At 38.9% G+C, this 22,508-nt stretch overlaps 1 protein-coding gene across 2 annotated transcripts in view; it reads right to left on the bottom strand.

Annotated features, from left to right (window-relative positions):
• The window catches only part of EYA3 (EYA transcriptional coactivator and phosphatase 3), a 97,714-nt gene extending 75,867 nt beyond the window's left edge, over window positions 1-21,847 (bottom strand). For both annotated transcript variants that reach the window (XM_043574215.1, XM_043574214.1), the window contains exon 1: window positions 21,723-21,847. The gene's annotated coding sequence lies outside the window, so the exon portion shown is untranslated. The remainder of the gene's footprint in view (window positions 1-21,722) is intronic.
• Between the last annotated feature and the right edge of the window lie 661 nt (window positions 21,848-22,508).

The raw sequence follows: 22,508 nt of genomic DNA on the forward strand, positions 1-22,508 counted from the left end.
AAAAAAATAAACATTAAAAAAACTAAAAAAAGGGGCGCCTGGGTGGCGCAGTCGGTTAAGCGTCCGACTTCAGCCAGGTCACAATCTCGCGCTCCATGAGTTCGAGCCCCGCGTCAGGCTCTGGGCTGATGGCTCGGAGCCTGGAGCCTGCTTCCGATTCTGTGTCTCCCTCTCTCTCTGCCCCTCCCCCGTTCATGCTCTCTCTCTCTCTGTCCCAAAAATAAATAAAAAGTTGAAAAAAAAATTTAAAAAAAAACTAAAAAAAAAAAATCTGTATCTCAGCAATAGTTATAAACAACAGTAATCTAAAGAAGTGTCAAAAAAGTGGTACATCATTACTTAAGATTATTAACATGTGGATTACTTTAGGATTTAAAAGTACATAATTAGCAAAAAAAGAGTACATAATTAGCAAATGTCTATCATGGTATCCTCAAATATAATTATGTGTATGCCTTGAAAAATGAAAACAGTAAGCAAAATACTGTCTTTTAATGGCTTTAAGATAACTGCTTCAAGTATTGTTATTTAATAATAACTTATCTATTTAAAGGAGATCATAAATGAATTAAGAAACTAGGGTCCTAACACCCAAAGTACCAAACATAAAATCTAAAGACACCTCTTCCAAATAAACTCTAATTTATCAAGTAGGAGGCCTTACAAGGCAAAATCAGAAAAGGTGTCAGGAGAAATGGTTTCAAAACATAAGAATGCATTTCTGTGGTCTCTTGTGAAACATTGCTTAGTAGTAAGCGGCAGAGGGCAAGTAGTAATTTGGGATTCCTAATCCACAAAACATACACATTAGTTTCAAACATAAAGTGAACAAACGTTTATTCTAATACTTACAAATATCTTATTGAAATTAGGCAAAAATAACAATGAGTATCTCGGAGGAGAAGAGAATAATTGAGGGAATTAAGAAAGATGTACCCTACAACAACCAGTCTTTAAAACCAATTACAGTGGGAAGGACGAGAGAGCAATCATTTACTAAGCATATATAATACCCCAATTATTTTTAAGTTTATTGTCTTACCTAGTTTTATCTCCACAACTATCCTCATACAGGACAACTATCCTATCCACGGACAGGGCAACTAGGACTGAGAGATTTAAACAATTTGCCTGAGAATAACAGCAATAATGTTTCAGGTTAAAGTAGAAATACATCAAATAAAGATATTACCACCAGAGGATGGTGGTAATAGTTGCACAACACCATGAATGTACTTAATGACACTGAATGCTGTATTTAAAAGTGGGTAGGGGAGCCTGGGTGACTCAGTCGGTTAAGTTTCTGACTTTGACTCAGGTCATAATCTCATTGTTCCCAAGTCTGAGCCCTGTGTCGGGCTCTGTGCTGACAGCTCAGAGCCTGGAGCCTGCTTGGGATTCTATGTCTCCTTCTCTCTCTCTGTCCTCTCTCTTCCCTGCTCGTGCTCTCTCACTCTCAAAATTAACATTAAAAAAATTTTTTAAATAAAAGTGGGTAAAATAGTTAATTCTGCTATGTGTACTTACCACAATAAAAAAATACTAAAAGACCCACGAGGGGCACCTGGGTGGCTTAGTCAGCTAAGCATCTGACTTGGGCTCAGGTCATGATCTCACAGTCTGGGAGTTTGAGCCCCACGTCGGGCTCTGTGCTGACAACTCAGAGCCTGGAGCCTGCTTCAGATTCTGTGTCTCCCTCTCTCTCTGCCCCTACCCCACTCTCTCTCTCTCTCTCTCTCAAAAATAAATAAACATAAAAAAATTTTTTTAATAAACAAAAAGACCCATGAGACAAGGAATCCCAAAGCAATGATCAAATCTAAAAAGTGCTTATAAGTAGAGAAAAATCAATATTTAAAAACTATTGCCAGGGCACCTGGCTGGCTCAGTTGGAGCCACACGTGACTCTTGATCTTGGGGTTGTGAATTTGAGCCTTACAGTGGGTATAGATTACTTAAAACAATTTTTTTTTGATGTTTATTTATTTTTGAGAGAGACAGAGACGGAATGTGAGTGGGTTGGGGCAGACAGAGAGGGAGGCACAGAACCTGAAGCAGGCTGCAGGCTCCGAGCTGTCAGCACAGAGTCCGACGCGGGGCTCGAACTCACGAGCTGTGAGATTGTGACCTGAGCCGAAGTCGGACGCTCAACCGACTGAGCCACCCAGGCACCCCTACTTTAAAAAAATAAAATCTTAAAAAAATACTGCCAGAAAAACGGTATCAATGTGGAGAAAAACATGACTAATTCTAAATATATGAAGAACTAAGCATTCAAGAAATTTTGGAGAAAGTAGATTACCATACTTATCTGTAGAAAAGAGATAAAAATTTTGTGCAACAGAAGAAAGCATAAGCAACAAATCAACAGAGCCAGTTATTAAAATGCACTTTCACTTTCATGCAATGAGAAAAAACAAATCTAAGATTAAAAGGATGTAACAAATATAATTATGATAAACCTTAATGTCTATAAAATAAACCCAACAATTCAACAATATGATCATTTGTTATGTGGCAAACCATGACTAACATCCATCAAGGATGAATGCCTCTGTATCCATCAAAGGATACAGACAGTTTAAGTAACCACCAACACCAAATCAGCACTTGGGAAAAAAGATTCTCACCACTAACTGAATAAACTGTAATATTTTTAAGATACTACTTTGTACCAATGAAATACCAAATATATATATATATATAAGCAACAAAACCGAGTGTTCTCTGAACTATAAGAAAATAAGAAATATTCAGGGGTGCCTGGGTGGCTCAGTCAGTTGAGCATCCAACTTGGGCTCAGGTCACCATCTCTCAGTTCGTGAGTTCAAGCTCTGCATCGGGCTCTGTGCTGATGGCTCGGAGCCTGGAGCCTGCTTCAGATTTTGTGTCTCCCTCTCTCTCTGCCCCTCCACAGCTCACACTCTGACTCTCTCTCTCAAAAGTAAATAAACATTAAAAAAGATTTAAAAAAATATTCAGGCACAGCTGTAAAATCATATTATCTTCAGACTATCCTCTGGTTAGAGTCAGGTCATAAAATTGCCCATGGCCTGATTCATTTCCTAATTTTCCCCCCAAAATTAAGTAGAGGGGTAAAAAGTCAACTCTATTCCACTATTTCAAAAAATAGAGTAAGTTTGTTTGTTCAGAGAAATGAAAAATCAGAAACAACCAACTTGTGGAGAATGGTTTACCTATGCTCCAATTGCACTAATGAACATTCTTTATTCTTTTTAATTGTTTTCAATGTTTGTTTATTTTTGAGAAAGAGCAAGAGAGACAGAGCATGAGCAGGGGTGCGGGAGGGCAGAGTGGGAGGCAGACACAGAATCTGAAGCAGGCTCCAGGCTGTGAGCTGTCAGCACAGAGCCCAACATGGGGCTCGAACTCACGAAGCCGTGAGATCATGACCTGAGCCGAAGTCGGAGGCTTAACCGACTGAGCCACCCAGGTGCCACTAAAATATTACTCTGCATATATACAGGAAAGATGTTGTATTAGTACTTTTGTAAACTGCCACTTTACCAGAATCTCATTCTTTCTAATAATGAGAACAGTAAGACAGTTGATTGTTGAGTTTCAGCTATATATTTTCCCTTGCTGCATAAAAATAGTTTCCTTCCCCTTTCCCAATAGTAAGCTCTTTATTTCTTCTTACTACCTAATGATATTGGTTTACACCTCCACTATAATATTAAGTAACAATACTAAATGTTGGGCATCCATTTCTTGTTCCTCACATTAATGAGAATACTTCTACCATACCACTATTAAGTGTGATATTAGTTTTGGTCTGAAATAAATTTGGGGTGTCTGCCTGGCTTAGTTTATAGAGCATGTGACGCTTGATCTTGGGGTCATGAGTTCAAGCCCCACATTGGGCACAGAGGTTACTTAAAAAAAAAAAGAAAAAAAAGGAAAGGAAAAGAAAAATGAAATAAGTTCTCTTTAATCGTGTCAAATAAGAATTCATCAATTTTAATTAAATGAAGAACATTTATCAGGAAAAGATATTAATTTGGTCAATGCTTTTTTGGCATCCAAAATGATGATGACCATATGGTTTTTCTTTCATCTATTAAAACAACATGTTAACAGATCTAATATTGAACCATATGTACATTTATTTCAGAAACTATTGGGTTGTAGAATATTATTTTAACATACTGTTGAATTCTATTTTCTAGTACTGAATGTAAGATTTTTACATTAATAATTGGAAGATTCTTCCATGGTTTCCTATTTTGTGTTGTCCACGAAGTTTTAGAATCAACATTTCATTGGCTTCCTTAAAAGAGCTATAAACTCTCTCTTATCCATGCTCTGGTTCAGCTATCTATTCCTTGGCTATTTGAAATAACATACCTATGAAAACACCTAGGTCTAAAAGTTTTTATGGAGCAGTCCTTTGATAACTTTACGGATTCCCTTTATTGTTATTGGTCTACTGAATTTCTTTCTTCTGGGGTCAAATTTGGCAACATTTTCTAAAAATATCCATTTCATCCAGATTGTCAAGTTTATTTGCATAAGGTTTTACACCATAATGCATGTGTGTAGTCTTTTCATTCTCTTTAGAATGAATTCTACCATAAAACCTCCCAAACTTCGGGGCGCCTGGGTGGCTCAGTGGGTTAAACACCCAACTTCGGCTCAGGTCATGATCTCGCGGTTTGTGGGTTCGAGCTCCGCATCAAGCTCTGTGCTGACAGCTCAGAGCCTGGAGCTGCTTCGGATTCTGTGTCTCCTTCTCTCTGTGTCCCTCCTTTGCTCATGTTCTATCTCCCTCCCTCTCAAAAAATAAATAAACATTAAAAAATTTAGAAGAAAAAAAAAAACAACCTCCCAAACTTCATCCAAATCAGTTTACTCTCAGTGAACTTCCTACTGATCAAAATCAGTAATCAGAACATTCTGATTCAAGAGAGCTGAAGAAGCACACCCATTTATGTCCTCTCTCCAGAGATCCACTTCATAAAAATAATAGCAAAGGAACAAAAGAGATAAAAGACACAACAACAAGATAAAAACAGTGGGGCATCTGAATGGCTCAGTCAGAAGAGCATGCGGCTCTTAATGTCAGGGTCATGAGTGTGAGCCTCACATGGGGTGTAGAGATTACTTAAATAAATAAAACTTGAATAAAATTTTAAAAAAGAAAAGAAAAACAGTGATTTCAAGAGGCAAAAGATTCAACAAATTTCTAGAAGACAGAAAGTATATAGAGAATTGATATCTGAGTCATCCATTTTCTCATCATTTCAAGAAATATTTTAGGGGCACCTGGCTGGCTCACTTGGTAGAATATGTGACTCTTGATCTGGGAGTTGCAAGTTCAAGCCCCACAATAGGTGCAGGGCTTACTTTAAAAAAATAAATATTTTATGTACTAGGAATTATTCTAGGCACTGGAGATAAAGAACTGTGCACAAAGACTCCCTGCTCTTAGTATGTTTATATTCTAATTGGTAAGAGACAGATAAAAAGTAAATTATTATTCAAGCCGTGGTAAGAAATATAAAATAGGACAAGGAAATAGAGAAACTAATTTCACAGAGTCTGGATTCTTTGTCCCATGTGGCCACTGAAGTCTCTGATGTTAGTTTAATGGTCAGCTAATGATTAGACAGAGATTTCCTTAGACTCCTGGAACCAGTAAATCTCCCAGTCTTCATGGATGGGCTCTGTATATGTATTAGGGCACACTTTTAACACTAAGCCAGTTTACAATTTTTCCTTAGCCTTCACTATCCGTTGGCACAGAGCCTCAACATGAACTAGAACGAAGAACTTAGGGCCTTCTCAGGTCCTTTCTAAAGATGCACACAGCTCAACATATGGGCACAGCCTTCTAGATTCCCAGGAATATATCAAAGCTTTACAAATCCCCTATGGACATCTACTCCCCAGCTTTTCCTTTTAAGCTTTTTGGTTAGTCTGTTTGCCCCAACCATTACTCACTACCACAGGCAGCTGAGACGTTCAATTGCCTCTAATTGTTTTCAATGAACACCCTGGGCAGAAAAGGCTCCAAGTCTGGTCAAATATATGCAAGTTTGCAAATGAGGTCTTTTAAGGAACCACCAGACAGGTCAATCGGTAACAAATAATAACAAGTCAAATAATGACAATTCTCTGGAACAGGGCTTTGAAAAAGCTCCAGTCTTGGTCTGTAGCTTCCAGTTGGCTTCTGGGCTGCTAGTTTTCACCATGATTAGGGACTGTTGGTTTTCAAAGCAACTGTGGAACTGGAGAGAGGACGGCACCTGGGCAAGTTAAAACATTACGAAGTTCACGGTGTTCTTGAGATTTGGCCATTTTTCTTGAATAAATGTTCCTAGTTTGCTACAAGCCTACGGTTAATGTTCAGAGTTCGGAAACAGTTGATTTTGACTATGTCTGCCAGTGTCCTCATTGTTTTTATAAAGTATTTCCAAAGGTTCTTCCTCTGCCATGACTGCCGACATCCTGCATTTTAATTGAGAAACTCCTTTTTTTTTTAAAATGTTTATTTTATTTCTGTGAAAGAGACAGAGCATGAGCAGGGAAGGGGCAGAGAGACAGGAGACACAGAATCTGAAGCAGGCTCCAGGCTGTAAGCTGTCAGCACAGAGCCTGACACGGGGCTCGAACTCACAAACTGTGAGATCATGACCTGAACCAAAGTTGGACGCTTAACCGACTGAGTCATCCAGGTGCCCCAAGGAACTAATAGAAACTAATAGAACTAATAGAAAGATGAACAAATAATAAGGTAATATGATTTCACAAAGCAATAAGTACTATGGAAAATAACACAAAGAATAGAGAGTGACTACAGGGGAGCTATTTCAGATAGGGTGATAATTTCTGTGAGATGGTAACATTTCAGCAGAAATGTTAATAATGAAAAGGATGGAGTTATAAGAAGATGCAAAGGAAGAGGTTTCAGAAGGAAAACAAGTGTAAAGAAACTGAAAGGATGACATCTGGGCATGTTGAGAAATGGCAAAAAGGCCAATGTTAGCAAGTGAATGAGTGGTTGCAAAAGAAGACTCAGATGCAGGCAAGGGCCAGATGACACACAGCCTTGTAACACATGATACGGAGTTTGGGAACGCAATGAGTGCTTCAAGCAAAACAATGACATAATTTGAGGGGTACCTGGTGGCTCAGTCGGTTAAGCATCCGACTTCGGCTCAGGCCACGAACTCGTGTTTCGTGAGTTTGAGCCCGGCCTCAGGCTCTGTGCTGACAGCTTGGAGCCTGCAGCCTGCTTCATATTGTGTCTCCCTCTCTCTCTGCCTCTCCCCTGCTCGCACTCTCTCTCCCTCTCTCTCTCTCTCTCTCTCAAAAATAAAGATTTTTTGAAAATTAAAAAGAAAAAAGAATTACATAATTTGATTAATAAACACTAAACACCATAGGGAGAATAGACCATATGGATATACTTGCCCTCCTCAGGCAGACCATTCAATGTGTCTGGAAAGCATTTCTCCAGGCTTTATCCAGCGGACAAACACCAGATGCTCAAAATCAAGAGCAAGGGCCAGAACACTGATTTAAGCTCCAGGCACCCTTCATTTCTTCATAACTGTTTACTTGAATCTGGTACATTTCTAAAACTTCTACATATACTTTCATCTGTGATTTCTTCTCCTAGTCTCTATTGATCCAATCTCCTTGTTTCTCATCTTTCAGAAATTTGAAAGTCTCATCAACTGATGGTAACCTTTCTTGATATACTAAAACATCTAACATATCTAACATATTACTCAGAGTCCTTCATACTCAAGAGTCCTCCTTTGTGTAGACACAAATATCCAGCAGACCTATACTCAGTGATCTCCCTTAAAGCTCTATTTATTTATTTTAGAGACAGCAAGAGAGCACACACAAGCTGGGGAGAGGGGCAGAGGGAGAGACAGAATCTCAAGAAGGCTCCACACTCAGTGCAGAGCCCAACGTGGGGCTCCATCCCACGACTCGGTGATCATGACCTGAGACAAAATCAAGAGTCAGACACTCAACCAACTGAGCCACTCAGGAGCCCCAGGCTCTCTCTCTTTTAAGTGACCCTAAGAGAGCCCTTTAGCTCTCACAATTCAGGCATCAGCACAAATCACATTTCTGTGGCCCAAAAAATTGCAACCAACTACATCTTCCAGGCTGAACTGTCTGTGGATAGACAAAAGCCATCACCATGCTGGTGAACTCCCTCCATAAATAAACAGCCCAGCCAAGTGACTGTGGTAAAATCGGGAATTCTTCTGGTTACTTTATTTGGGAGGTATGCCTGACCAACATATCATGGTATTGTCAGCTGTAGGAATATTTATAGTAACTTTACACTTAATAGAATACTTATCTGAACTTACTGAGAATTTTTTTTTAATTCATTTAGTCTGTACCAAATTCTTAACAGAAACAAAACACTTTATTGGGAAGAGATTCTCTAAGAAGAATTGTTCTTATGATTTCTAATATTATTTCTCAGAAAATCATCCTTTGAAGTTGTCTATAAAACAATCTTTGGGGCATCAGGGTGGCTCAGCCGGTTGAGCATCTACCTCTTGGTTTTGGCTTGGGTCATGATCCCAAGGTCACTGAGCTCTGCACTGAGCATAGAGCCTGCTTACAATTCTCTCTCTCAGGGCACGTGGGTGGCTCAGTCAGTTGAGCATCCGTCCAACTTTGGCTCAGGTCATGATCTCACGGTTCGTGGGTTCAAGCCCCGTGTCGGGCTCTGTGCTGACAGCTCAGAGCCTGGAGCCTGCTTCGGATTCTGTGTCTCCTTCTCTCTGCCCCTCCCCACCCCACCCCTCTCAAAAATAAATAAACATTAAAAAAAAAAAAAAAAGATTCTCTGAGGCACCTGGGTGGCTCAGTTGGTGAAGCACCTGACTTCGGCTCAGGTCATGATCTCACAGTTCATGAGTTCGAGCCCCACATCAGGCTCTGTGCTGACAGCTCGGAGCCTGGAGCCTGCTTTGGATTCTGTGTCGGTCTCTCTCTCCCTCTCTCTCACTCTCTCTCTCTGTATGCCCCTCCCCACTTGTGTTGTGTCTCTCTTAAAAATAAACAGTAAGGGGCGCCTGGGTGGCGCAGTCGGTTAAGCGTCCGACTTCAGCCAGGTCACGATCTCGCTGTTGCTGAGTTCGAGCCCCGCGTCGGGCTCTGGGCTGATGGCTCAGAGCCTGGAGCCTGTTTCCGATTCTGTGTCTCCCTCTCTCTCTGCCCCTCCCCCATTCGTGCTCTGTCTCTCTCTGTCCCAAAAATAAATAAACGTTAAAAAAAAAAAAAGTAAAAAAAAAAAAAAAGATTCTCTTTCCCTCTCTAAACAATAAAAACTAAAATATTAAAATCAAATACTATTTAATAAAAATTAACAAAAACTTTTCCCCATAAGCTTCCAATAAAATAGGGAGATGTGTTCTATAGGAAAAATTCCAAAACCAGGGTAAAAAGTATTGAAAAGGAATGAGTTCATCTGAATTAGATTTGTCAAAGTGAGTTAATAATAATCCAAAGTTCTACTACGTTCCTTCCAACTCTCCTACATTTTAGTAACTTGTCAGTCACAAGCCTAAGAATTTAATGTATAGAGAACCAGACTCCATGGAACTCAAAACCCCCAAAATTTTATCTTCATCCTCTCTTAAATCTGTGAAGTTAACTAAGAGAATCACAACTTTTTTCTGCAGGTGCTACAGACTGATACATGGTTTATACCAACATGAATATCCTATGTATTGCTTCCACTTACATAGAAAAATTTGTACCCTACTTCATCAAAATTCACAAGTCAAAACTCTATATATCATTCTATAAATCTGTATACCACGTTTATACATCAATTAGCTCTCCATTACTCACATAAAATTTATCTTACACCATACTAACAGAACTAAGTCTTTTGAAATGTATGTCCTTACCTGTAAGAACTATAAAATCTAAGTTAGGTTCTTTGATCAATGTTTTATTTCTCCAAACTTATTTACTCCTTCAAGAATCCATGAGCCAAAAATTCAGTGCTGTCATTTCAGCACCGAATGAGGAATAGTAAAGGTTTCTTTTTTCATATTAAAAAATTTTTAATTCCAGTGTAGTTAACATACAGTGTTGTATTAGTTTCAGAAGGACAGTGAACTTTTAACACTTGTTATTTTACAATTTTCAACCTAATTCACCTCTGTCGGAGGCAAGTTTGGCAAGCTTAGAGCACTGACTCTGGAGCCAGACTACTTAGGTTCAAATTCCAGCTCTGCACTGATGAGTGCTGTGGGAGTTTAATTATTCAACTTTCCTGTGCCTCAGTTACCTCATCTGTAAAATGGGAATAATGATAATAATATATTATCTTTGTCATAAGGTTTAACTGAGTTAATATTTGTGAAGCTCTCAGAATAGTGCCTGGCACCATAGTAAACATGACAAAGCTGTTTGCTGAAGAAAAATTAAATAAATAAGTATCTTAGACATAAGACAAATTCAGGAGGGAAATCTGGTCTTGAGTGAAAGTCAACTCATTAACTAGTTGCTCTCTTAGTTTTTCAAAGGGAAAAATATTAAAATTATTAAGGATAAGGCCCAAATTGCAAGAGATTCCTATGAGAGATTAACAAGTTGGACCTGTAGGTTTGCTTTTGTCACTTGGCTTGATTCCACACACCCTACACGAGAACTTTCCCTATAAGTCCTTTGCAAGGAAAGTGGTTTTTAAGCTCCTGGACAATAAAACATTGAATGTCAATCACATCCTGTTACTTAGCAAATACACAGAACTCATCATGGTCACAAATACTTTCAGGAGATCCAACTGTGAGTTGTGAGTTATTAATAGCTAACATTTATGGAATGTTTTTTATGGGTCAGACACTGTTCTAAGTACGTTACATGTATAATTCATTTAATCCTCTCAGTAAGTCTGTAAGATAGGTGCTATTGATTGTTATTACCATTTTAGAGATAAGAAAAAGTACAGAGAGTAACTTGGCCAGGGTATTTACCTAGTAAGTCACCAACCTGGAATTCAAGCCCAGGCAGCCAAGCTTCAAAGCCTGAGGTTTCAAACCACAGCTATGTGCCATTCAATATGAAACATCACAGACAGGACTGATGACTTTAAAAACCTGACCAAGCTCAAAATCTATGCTATGTCATGCTATTCACAAGCCAGATAATGAGAAGATACTAAGGCAAGTTTCCTTCTTTATCCTCTCTCATTTTTGTTCTCCCAGGCCTCCCAAGTGAATATGAGTTAATAAAGTGAAGTGCTTTACACAGTGCCTGGAACATAGTAAGTGTTCGTTAAGTGTTAGGAGGAGGTGATGATAAAAACAGTAGAGTATGTTGCTGACCCTGCCTCACTCTAATGGCTATGATATGCTAGGAACTGCTGCGATCTCTACTACCTTTCCCCCTTTATGATTACAGAAAAGGAGTCGGGACAATACATACATGCAGTCCACTCTTCAACCGTGTTACTTTCACCTGACCATATACACAAGAGACACTGCTTCACTGCTCAGTTCTCTTTTCTGGTTTACAAAGACTGGATTGGGGCCAGAAGAAAGTAGAATAAAACAGCTTTGTAACCTTTGGACTAGTTGCTAAGAGCAGAAGCAAAGTTCGAAAAACGCAACTTCATCAACTTCAACTTTTGACTATAAGATGGAACCTAGCAAATGATTCTTATGATGCAAGCTCTGCATGTGACCAAGTGTTTTCAACCTCATGATTCTATATTATTGCAGTCTTTAAAATGATGTGCCTAACCACAGTAAAGAACAGAGATGACAGCAATGACAATTAGGGCAATAGGGTCTCCCTCTCAAATGTTCTGCAGTTATTTAGATTAAAAGCTTAACAGAATCAAGATACATTTCAGAGAGAAAAAAACTAACAAACCCAAACATTTTCAATTCCAAAAAACAATATTAGAAAAAAATCTAGCAGTCATTCGAATTTTTCAAACTCCAGGTATGTTGTCTTATTAACTTAGTGAAGACTAACAGTTTTTAATGAAATACAATAAAGCAAAATAGAACAGAAAATATTACAATGTATCACCAGTAGTAAAGATAATATTGTTCCACAAAACTTGTTTCAATTTTAAACATTAATATGTACATATACATGTATAAGTACTGGATAATGTATACATACGTGTGTAAGTACTGGGTAACAATGAAAAAATGCATCTTATAGTGGGTCATGATAAAAAAAAATTTGAAAGCCACTTTATCAGAATATAAAAAACTGACCAGTCAAGGAGGAAAATATCCACTTCAAACTACACAGGAAATAACATTCAGAGTTCTGGTGGTTCTCTTAGTTAAAAAAAAAATTTTTTTTTTTCATTTTGTTTATTTTAGAGAGAGAGAAAGAGAGCTGGAAGGGGCAGAGGGAGAAAAAGAAAATCTTAAGCAGGGTCCACACTCAGTGCAGAGCCGCAGAGCCAAACTCAAGGCTGGATCCCACAACCCTGGGATCATGACCACAGTCTAAACCAAGAGCCGGAGTCTAAACCAAAAGTTGGTTGGGATGTGCAACCAACTCTTAATTAGGTTTTTAAAGGCAACCCTTTACTCTGAAAAAGAATTTAAAAAGGAGAAGAAAACCATCTATAAGAATCAATAGTTTAACAGTTACTCCAAATAAACAAGTTTCACAGAATGTGAGGTGCCAACACTAAATAAATATATACTAACAGGAGACACACAGGAATGAGAGAAAGCAAACATTTTCAGTTCATCTCGCTATTAAATGCCACACCAATATTAGAGATGGCTTATACTCTTTGCAAAAGCTCTCATTCCCAATCTCAAGAACACTTATTCATCAGTTTTCTGATAGCTGCTTCCCAACCTACAGCAAAGATTTGGTAAAAGGGAAAAGTAGATTTGAAAAGTTCAGTGAAGTAATAACACACTGATTCCTAGAGAATGTGTTTTTTTTTTTTTAAACGTTTATTTATTTTTTGAGAGACAGAGAGAGACAGAGCGTGAGCAAGGGAAGGGCAGAGAGAGAGAGACATAAAATATGAAGCAGGATCCAGGTCTGAGCTGTCAGCACAGAGCCTCACACAGGCCTCGAACCCAAGAACCTTGAGATCATGACCTGAGCTCAAGTCGGACATTCAATCGACTGAGCTACCCAGACGCGTCCTGGAGAATGTTTTTTAATAAGACAGGTATATACTACTTTTTACCCTAAAATGTTCTCTAAATTCTCAAATTTTCTAAAAAAACAAATCATATACACATTTTGGATTATGCTGTCGACAAAGAGTGAAACTGCCATATTATCAATCTAGTAGGAAAAAATTAACATTATTGTGTTAAATTAAAATTCCCTCTTATTTTAGGGGAGCCTGGGTAGCTCAGTCGGTTAAGCGTCCGATTTCAGCTCGGGTCATGATCTCATGGCTTGTGAGTTCGAGCCCTGCATCGGGCTCTGGGCTGACAGCTCAGAGCCTGGAGCCTGTTTCAGATTCTGTGTCTCCCTCTCTCTGGCCCTCCCCTGTCCACACTCTGTCTCTGTCTCTCTCAAAAATAAATAAACATTAAAACAAATTTTTTTAATAAAAAATAAAATTCCCTCTTATTTTGAAAAAAGGAGGAACAACAGGTAAAACTGACCTAAATCTTTTTCAACTACTATGGAAACTTAAGAATAAAGTTCAATTCTACCTAAGAGCTAATCATTCTAATTTATTCCCATAGTAACAGTGCTGCTAGCAGAAACAATTTTCCTAAATTCAGTAATTGCTACATTATTAAATTTCAGGTGAAAAAAAAAAAACTATTGAAATTTTAGGAGATAAACTAATTATCAAACCCATATATAAAAAAGAATTGTTTCTGAAACAAAAATTAAATGTTTAAACCAAAATAAGGAATATTCTAAATCATCATAGCAAAGCTTCTCAGATCCATATTTTTCCCACCAAAAAGAAAAAAAATCAAGACAAAAGCTACTATGAAAAATGGTGTACTGAATTAATGTCTGAATTAATAAAAGGAGTTAATATATAAGAAATAAAATTAGTATCCCTAACCAAGTGTCCCTTCTTACCAGAAAATAACTATAGTTTTCTTCTGCTAACCAGATTCCATGATTCTCAATTGTTTCAAAAACTCAGAAAAATAACTTCTCATATCTCAGTCCCAGACTCCTACATTAATTAAACTACACTTCAAATGAAATAAAATCATCTCCTTCCCTTAGAGATGCAACAAGAATTTTTACATTTGGGAATAATAAAAGCACAAAAGAAGTAATATTAATATAATTAGTAATATTCTAAATGACTACATGCATTTTTTAATTTATAAAGGAAATGGTTTGTGAAAGTTCTTCTCGTTTCTAAGTCAAACTAAAAACACTCTTCTTTTCTAAGAAAAACTAAAAACGCTAATTTAAATATATTAATCTCAATATAACAGTCCTAAGGAAATGGAAGTACTTAATTTTGCACAAATTTCCAACTTTTCCAAATTTACTACAGGTAAATCAGAAATCTCAGTTTGTTTTCTATTTCATATTTCGAAGTTGTTAAATTCATAGTGGACACATTAAGATTTCAGAGTTTAAGACTATTACATAAATTTAATACTCTGCAGATCAAAGAAAGGAAGTATAATAAGATCAAGAGGTAGGACATTTTAGGGGCGCCTGGGTGGTTCAGTCAGTTAAGCATCGGACTTCAGCTCAACTCATCATCTCATGGCTTGTGTGCTCGAACCCCACTGACGGCTCAGCCTGGAACCTGCTTCTGATTCTGTGTCTCCCTCTTTCTCTGCCCCTCTCCCGCTCACGCTCTGTCTCTCTCACTCTCTCTCTCAAAAATAATAAACATTAAAAAAATAAATAGAGGAAGACATTTTAGTAATATAGAATACATTTTATTAAATATGCTACCTTTTCTCCAAATAACTCAAAAGTAACCAACTTCCACACAACAATTTTTTAAAGAGGGAAAGATATGGTCCTGCTTTCCTTTTTTAATACGTGATTTTTGCCATCTAAGAAACACAGGTGGTAAAAGGGTTTGCAATTTGCCTTAGGCCAGCCCATGTAAAACCCCTCTCTAAGGTTCCCAAGCCTAAAGTGGTCCTCTGATAACAGTTTCCGGCAAACTGGATTTTTAACCTTAACCTACAAAGGAAGAAATCACTAAATTAGTAAAACGGTGTACAAAAAGGTCATGAACTCTAAAGCCAGAAAAACTAAGTTCAAATCCAGCTCTCTGGCTAACTAGCTGTGTTACTTTGGGCAAGTTATAGAACTTCCATGCCGTGGTTTCCTCATTGGTAAAATGGAGATAAGAACAGTATTTACTTCACAGTGTTGTACAGCTTAAGGAGTTCATACATGTAAACCACTCAGAGTAGTTCCTGGCACATAGTAAGAGCTATATAAAGCTGCTTTTATTTTTTACTGTTTTACCAATACAGATTTTTACAGTTCAGTTGCGAAAGTTTCCCAAATGAAATTTATTTAATTGTACCTACAAAAAAACAATATAATTTTATATTAAACAGTGATGCAAATTAATGTAAGAACCTTAAAATCAAATAATGATGAGAAATCACTGTTTTGAAAACAATAGAAAATCACAAAATCTAGCTTAAAAAAATCATATACAATTGTCACTGAGAAGTGACATTTTCTTAGGATTAAGCTTATTTTAATTCTAATTATATTTTCTTTTTTTTCTACACCCTGGTGATACAGGTTATGTTAAATCTTATGGTTTAATTCAAATATGTACAAAGAAAACCAAATTCAGGATTTAAGTGTAAACGCCAGCCTTACGTATAATGCTACCTAGTTCACATGAACAGCCTATATACGTATTACTAAACCTGTACATAGTAGGTACCCAAAAGAAACTTGCTAAAAGAAATATATTCTTTTTGCCCTATTTTCTAGGGCAAATAAAAGTAAATCTACCTAGTACAAATATTAACCAAGCTGATAAGTTAAAGTGCATCCAACACAATCGGTAGTAAGATCTGTAAGATATTAAGTACTATTTTTTTATTTTTCTTTTTGTTTTGTTTTTTTAATTTTTCCACCCAAATTTTGGAATCATTTGTTCCAGTTCTATGAAAAATGCCACTGGAATCTGTAGATTACTTTGGGTAGTATGGACATTGTAACAATATTAGTTCTTCCAGTATATGAGCATGGACTATCTTTCCATTTATTTATGACATCTTCAGTTTTTTTATTTTTTATTAAAAAAAATTTTTTTTAATCTTTATTTATTTTTTAAGAGACAGAAAGAGACAGAGCATAAGTGGGGAAGGGGCAGAGAGAGAGAGGGAGACACAGAATCCAAAGCAGGCTCCAGGCTCTGAGCTGTCAGCACAGAGCCCGACACATCTTCAGTTTTTTAATCAATGTCTTACAGTTTTCTGTGTACAGGTATTTCACCTCCTTGGTTAAATTTACTCCTAGACATTTTATTCTTTTTGATGCCATTGTAAATGGGATTGTTTTCTCAGTTCTTCTTTTTTTTTAATCTTTATTTTTGAGAGACAGAGAGAGAGACAGAGTGTGAGCAAGGGAGGGGCAGAGAAAGAGGGAGACACAGAATCTGAAGCAGACTCTAGGCTCTGAGCTGTCAACACAGAGCCCGATGCGGGGCTCGAACTCATGGACTGCAAGATCATGACCTGAGCCAAAGTCAGACGCCCAACCAACTGAGCCACCCAGGAGCCCCTCAGTTACTCTTTTTTGATAGTTCATTCTCAGTGTGTAGAAATGCAACAGATTTTTGTATACTGATATTTTATCTTGCAAATTTACTGAATCCATTAATTGTAACAGTTTTTTGTGGAGACTTTAGGTTTTCTACAGGTAGAATTAGGTCACTTGCAAACAGTAACAGTTTAACTTATTCCCTTATTAACTTGGATACATTTTCTTTTCCTTTTTCTGCCTAACTGCTGTGGCTAGGACTTCAATACTATGTTGAATAAAAATGGTGAGAATGGACATCCTTGTCTTGTTTCTGATTTTAAAGAAAAAGCAGTTGACTATGTTTGTGATGGGTTTGTCACATATGATCTTTGTTATATTGAGGTATGTTTCCTCTATTCCTATTTTGTTAAAAGTTTTAAATCATGAGTTTTACAATTTCAATGGATGTTGAAAGGTTAGGACTACTTATACATTTCCTTTTTTGATTTAAAATACTACTATGGGGCACCTGGCCGGCTCAGTCAGTGGAGTATATGATTCTTGATAATCTCAGGGTTATGAGTTCAAGCCCTATGTTGAGCATAGAAATTACTTAAAAAAAAAAAAAAAAAAAGGTAAAATACAACTACATATTTAAAAGAAGAAAACAGTAAAGTTTTCTTAAAAACATACAATTTTATGAAGTCCATATTTCAAATGTTTTTAAATATACTACAAATAAAGAAGATACTCTAATTATTTTTACATTTAATAATTAGATACCTTAGGACTTAGGTTGATGGGACCAAATAAAAATATTGAGATGATGATGTGGTTGCTGCTCCATTATCTATGTTCTCTGTCAATAAGACATATTAATAAGGCAGTTTGTAGCTTAAGCCATATATTCTGTATAAGAACATACACCTGTATTTTTAAGTTAATCGGCAGAAAGTCCACCTATTTTCAACTTTATTACAAATATAATAATTAACCCCCTAATATAAATGAATGTAGGGGAAGAATAAGCTTTTCCTAATATTCTTAAATGCATTTTGAACTTTTAAAAAAATGTTTATTTATTTTGAGAGAGAGAGAAAAAGAGCATGCACAGGAGAGCAAGGGGAGGGGAAGAGAGGGAGGAGAGAATCCCAAGCAGGCTCTGTGCTGTCAGCATGAAGCCCAAAGCCGGGCTCAATCTCACAAACCATGAGATCATGACCTGAGCTGAAATCAAGAGTCCAACGCTTAACCATCTGAGCCACCCAGGCGCCCCACTTTGAATTATTTCTATGTTGAACTATTCTACGTTAACTATTTTGAACTAGTCTTCCTCCATTTAAAATACACATAAGTTAAGATATCTTCTTGTTATATGTAGAACACAAAAATCTCTTAGACAACTACCGAAAAAGAAGTTCTATCAGCCTTTTATCTGAAAGCAAAACAAAAAGAACGAAGTTATGAAGTGGTTTAGTCAGATCATAGAAACCATCACACCACAAGGTAAGGATGTGGTGTGGGTATACTTTGTTTCTTATATTTTTAATATTTTTTTTAACGTTTATTTATTTTTGGGACAGAGAGAGACAGAGCATGAACGGGGAGGGGCAGAGAGAGACGGAGACACAGAACCGGAAGCAGGCTCCAGGCTCCAAGCCATCAGCCCAGAGCCCGATGCGGGGCTCGAACTCACGGACCGCGAGATCGTGACCTGAGTGAGCTGAAGTCGGCGCTTAACCGGCTGAGCCACCCAGGTGCCCCAGTTTCTTATATTTTTAAAGCTGCATTTTCCTTAAAACATATCCTAGGGTTCAAGAATAAAAGTTTAAATATGTAAAACAACATACAGTAACAAGTAAAATGACAAAAAATAATCAAAAATAATTGAACCAAATAAAAACAGAAAACCTGGTATGCATAAACTAATATGAGAAATTTATTTTAAATGGAGTCCTCAGGGTTACAAAATAAGACTGCCAAACTAAAGGAGAAATTTCTATGGAAAACTGACATCGATTCCTCTCCTGAGCTTTACAAACACATACACTGAGCTGTCTCTAGTGATAATTTTTGTTGTTGTTTGGAAGCTGGGTAGGACATGCACACTTTTCAGAAATTAGAAAGTCTATTAGTGTTTGGTAGGAAGACAGAAGCACGAACACAAATGCTCCAATGAGACCACAGGATGTTCATGTAAAGGCTTTTAGGCAGCATTCATATCATAATGGGCTAAAATGATTTTAGAAGAAAAGAGAGAAAGACTTTTCAACTTTTACTTCTGCACAACAGTTTCTTTCTAGGGGCCATCTTTGAAGGCAGCCTTGAATTTAAAAATCTGTCATAAATTCCTCCTCCTAGAATTCATTCCTATGGCACAAATGTATTGAAATGAACCACTAGGGGCGCCTGGGTGGCTCAGTAGGTTAAGCTTCCAACTGACTTTGGATCAGGTCATGATCTCACAGTTTGTGAGTTCGAGCCCCACTCTGTGCTGACAGTACAGTGCCTACTTGAGATTCTCTCCCTCCTTCTCTCTCTGCCCGTCCCCTGTACTCTCTCTCTCTCAAAAGCAAATAAATAAACTTAAAAAAAAAAAAAAAGAAGAAGAAGAAATGAACCACTAAATACTACACTGTGCTCTCTGGCCTACAACTTTGAGAGAACTAAAACCCACTTCTCTGAGTGCATGACTCTGAGTACAAGACTGCTGTATTCGTAAAAACTGACCTCGGAAAAATCACCAATTCTTTAAGTCTTGATTTCCTTATTTGTAAAATAAAAGGGTAAGTTTGAGCTCTACAGAACCCTCCAGCTGTAACCTGTAGAAATCCACCTACGTTTAGACTCAGACATGCTCAAGAAATAGAAAGTTCAGAAGAATGTGGAAAGATGGTCTTGCATCGATCCAAATATAAATCTATCTATGGAGTGCCCATGGCTTAAAAAAAAAAAAAAAGTCCACAAACTTAGAGGTAAAGAAGCAGTTAGAGGGAGTCAGCCCATACTCACTGGGGTTAGTTTTTAAGGATGTGAAATGAGGAGACCCAGGTTGAACAGAAGCTGGAGTTTCCAACGTAGGTGCTGGGGAGAAGGTATGGGTAAAGAGCTTTCCAAAGGGCTTCCCTCAGCAGTTAGATAAGGACTGAAAACCACCCAAAGGGTCCTTCTCTGTGGCTTCTAGGACTAATATGGCCAAGCTCCAAAGTCCCTTGCTAAAAATAGCTGAAGGGAGCAGCCCCATTCTGGAATGAGCAAGGTCTATGCCCTGCTTGTGTATGTATATGCATCACATAAGGAGAGAAACTCTTCTCTAACTCACCAGTCAAACGTGAAGCAGACACGTCACTCAAATACTAAATCTCAGAGCACAATTTATATTTCAAAAGCAGATCACAGAAAAGTATTTGCAATCAAATGCCAGACATACACCACAAACACTGGAAAAACAGAAATAAAAATGATCCAACGCCGTGTGTCTCAAAATATACCTCGGATCACAAAATTTGAGACACTAACCCCTATTAAGTCCAATCTCTTCATCTTGGAGGTGACTAAAAGCCATCAGAGAAACTTTAAAAATTTAAGAGAAACCCAACTCTCAAATGAGAAAACGATGGTTTTTAAGACTAAGGTGGAGGGGCGCCCGGATGGCTCAGCTGGTTAAGCATCAGACTCCGCTCAGGCCTTGATCTGGCAGTGGTGAGTTCGAGCCCCCGTCGGCATCTGCACTGACAGCTCAGAGCCTGGAGCCTGCTTGGGATTCTGTGTCTCCCTCCCTCTCTCTGCCCCTCCCCCGCTCGCACTCTATCAATCTCTCAAAAATAAACATTAAAAAAAAAAAAAAAAGACTAAGGTGGAAACAGAAAGGAAAAAATAAAAGAACAGTCGAAGTAATAAACTAGTGTAATGGCTGGCTTATGAAGAAACAGGAAGAAAAACAGAAAACTTGTCAATACGGTAAAAACGAAGAAACCATCTGTAAGAGGTTAAAGATAAAGGTACATTTGCACCCGGAGTTCAATTAATGAAAACGTACTCTGAAACTACTAGAGTGCACTCTTTGGCAGAAAACGTTTCAGTAGTAACTCTAAAATTTCTGGCAAGGAGCTTGTAAATCTGGGGCTAAAAATCTCCCAAGAAACTCTTGTCTTCTGTCATAGCACCTGTCCTGTAAGTAAAGCCCATGCAGAACACAGAGCTGATGGTCCGCATTTTTGCCTCAGCTGTGCACATCCACTCTCATGGGGCAGAAAACACAAAAATGACAGCACGTCCTCACGGCCTGTCAGTTAACAAGACCACACAAGCCCAATCGCTAGCTGTTCCGTGTGCCTGCCACCTGTTAGCCTGCTCCAGAGAGAGCCCCCCCAAACTGTGGTCCAGCAAAGAAAAAGGGAACGCCTTCGTTGTTCCCTAACTACGGAAGCTACCAGAGTCTAACCCTACGCCTCAAGGCAAAACTTCCCCCAAGCCGGATGAATCGGCCGACACTGGGGCTTTGGCTAAGCCCTTCTCTAGCTAAGAAAAGGCGGGAGAACCCCAGGCGAAGCACAGATGTCACCTACTAGTCCCGGGAGGGGACAGGGATCGAAGGTGACGGAAGTTGGGGGGCCGGACCTAGGACCCTAGAGAGACGAGCTCAGTTTCGCAGTGGAGGAGGGGAAGCACAATGAGGGGGTGGGCCGTCCTGCTGCGGGAAAGAACAGCGAGAACCCCGGGAGGTGCTAACGTGAGAAGCAAGGGAAAAAGCGAGAGGCAGTGGTGAGGGAAGCGCTGAGGCGAAAGGCAAGAAACCCGGGCTTGTAACGGGGGGATGAGGAAAACAGCGAGGCGAGAGGTGCGCGGAGGCCAGCAAAGCTAAGGGGGAGGTGAAAGAGTCGAGGCCGGCGAGGGAAAGGGCTGGAGTGAGGGAAGCACTGCAGGGACAAGGGACAGGCAAAGAAAACCCCCACCCACAGGGACCGGGACAGAACTCTTGACCCGTCCCCGTACGGGCTGTACTCTACCGGCCGCACTCTGACCCTGTCGCGGCGGTGACTCACCCTAAGGTTGCAGAGGCCCCAGAGCAGGACATGGGTACTGGTCCAGACCCACAGCAGAACCCAGCGGATGGAGGAAACCGCGGCGTTAGCGTAACCCGGATGCGCATCCCTAGGAACCGGAAGTCAGCGGCCAGGGTCACCTCACAATCCACACCTCTTTCCACCAGAAGCCTCTGGGCGCATGTGTCAGGCCTCACGGGGCGGGGCGGGGCGGGGCAGGGAGGCGCCTAGATCCCGCCCACTCCGCCGTTCCGGGAGCTCCGCCCCTGGTTACGCCCCACCGCGCGCCTCGGAGCGGCTTAGTGCGGAGGGGCTGGTTTCTTGCTTCGCCCAGGAACTGGTGGTGCTTCTGCGGCACAAGCAGCCACGACAAAAACAAACAAAAAAACCAAAAACGTAACGCTTTCATATTTTTAGAAAGGCTTTTAGAATGCATGTAATGCTTGCCTCCCTAAAGCGATCGTGAGAAGAAATGCTGGTTGTATCTGGTAGTTTTAGAAAAAGTGCGGGAGGAAGAATGGGTGGGAAGTTTTGGAAGACGCTGGTGGGGAGGCGAACCCAATATTGGTTTATTCCCAACGTCTATTGGTCTTACAGCACCTTCTGTTGCGTGCACGCTATTTTATGTGATAATTTTATCAGAAACAAAATTCATAGATGCTTCACTAACTTTAAGTTACTGCCCAAATAGGAGCAGGGTTGAATTCAGGCGTGTGGAGACCTGAAATTTATTCAATTTGAGGGCCCTGTTAAAGAAAATCCAAAATCACAAATACAATATTAGGT

The sequence above is a fragment of the Prionailurus bengalensis genome, chromosome C1 (genome assembly GCF_016509475.1).
Source record: "Prionailurus bengalensis isolate Pbe53 chromosome C1, Fcat_Pben_1.1_paternal_pri, whole genome shotgun sequence".
Taxonomy (NCBI): Eukaryota; Metazoa; Chordata; class Mammalia; order Carnivora; family Felidae; genus Prionailurus; species Prionailurus bengalensis.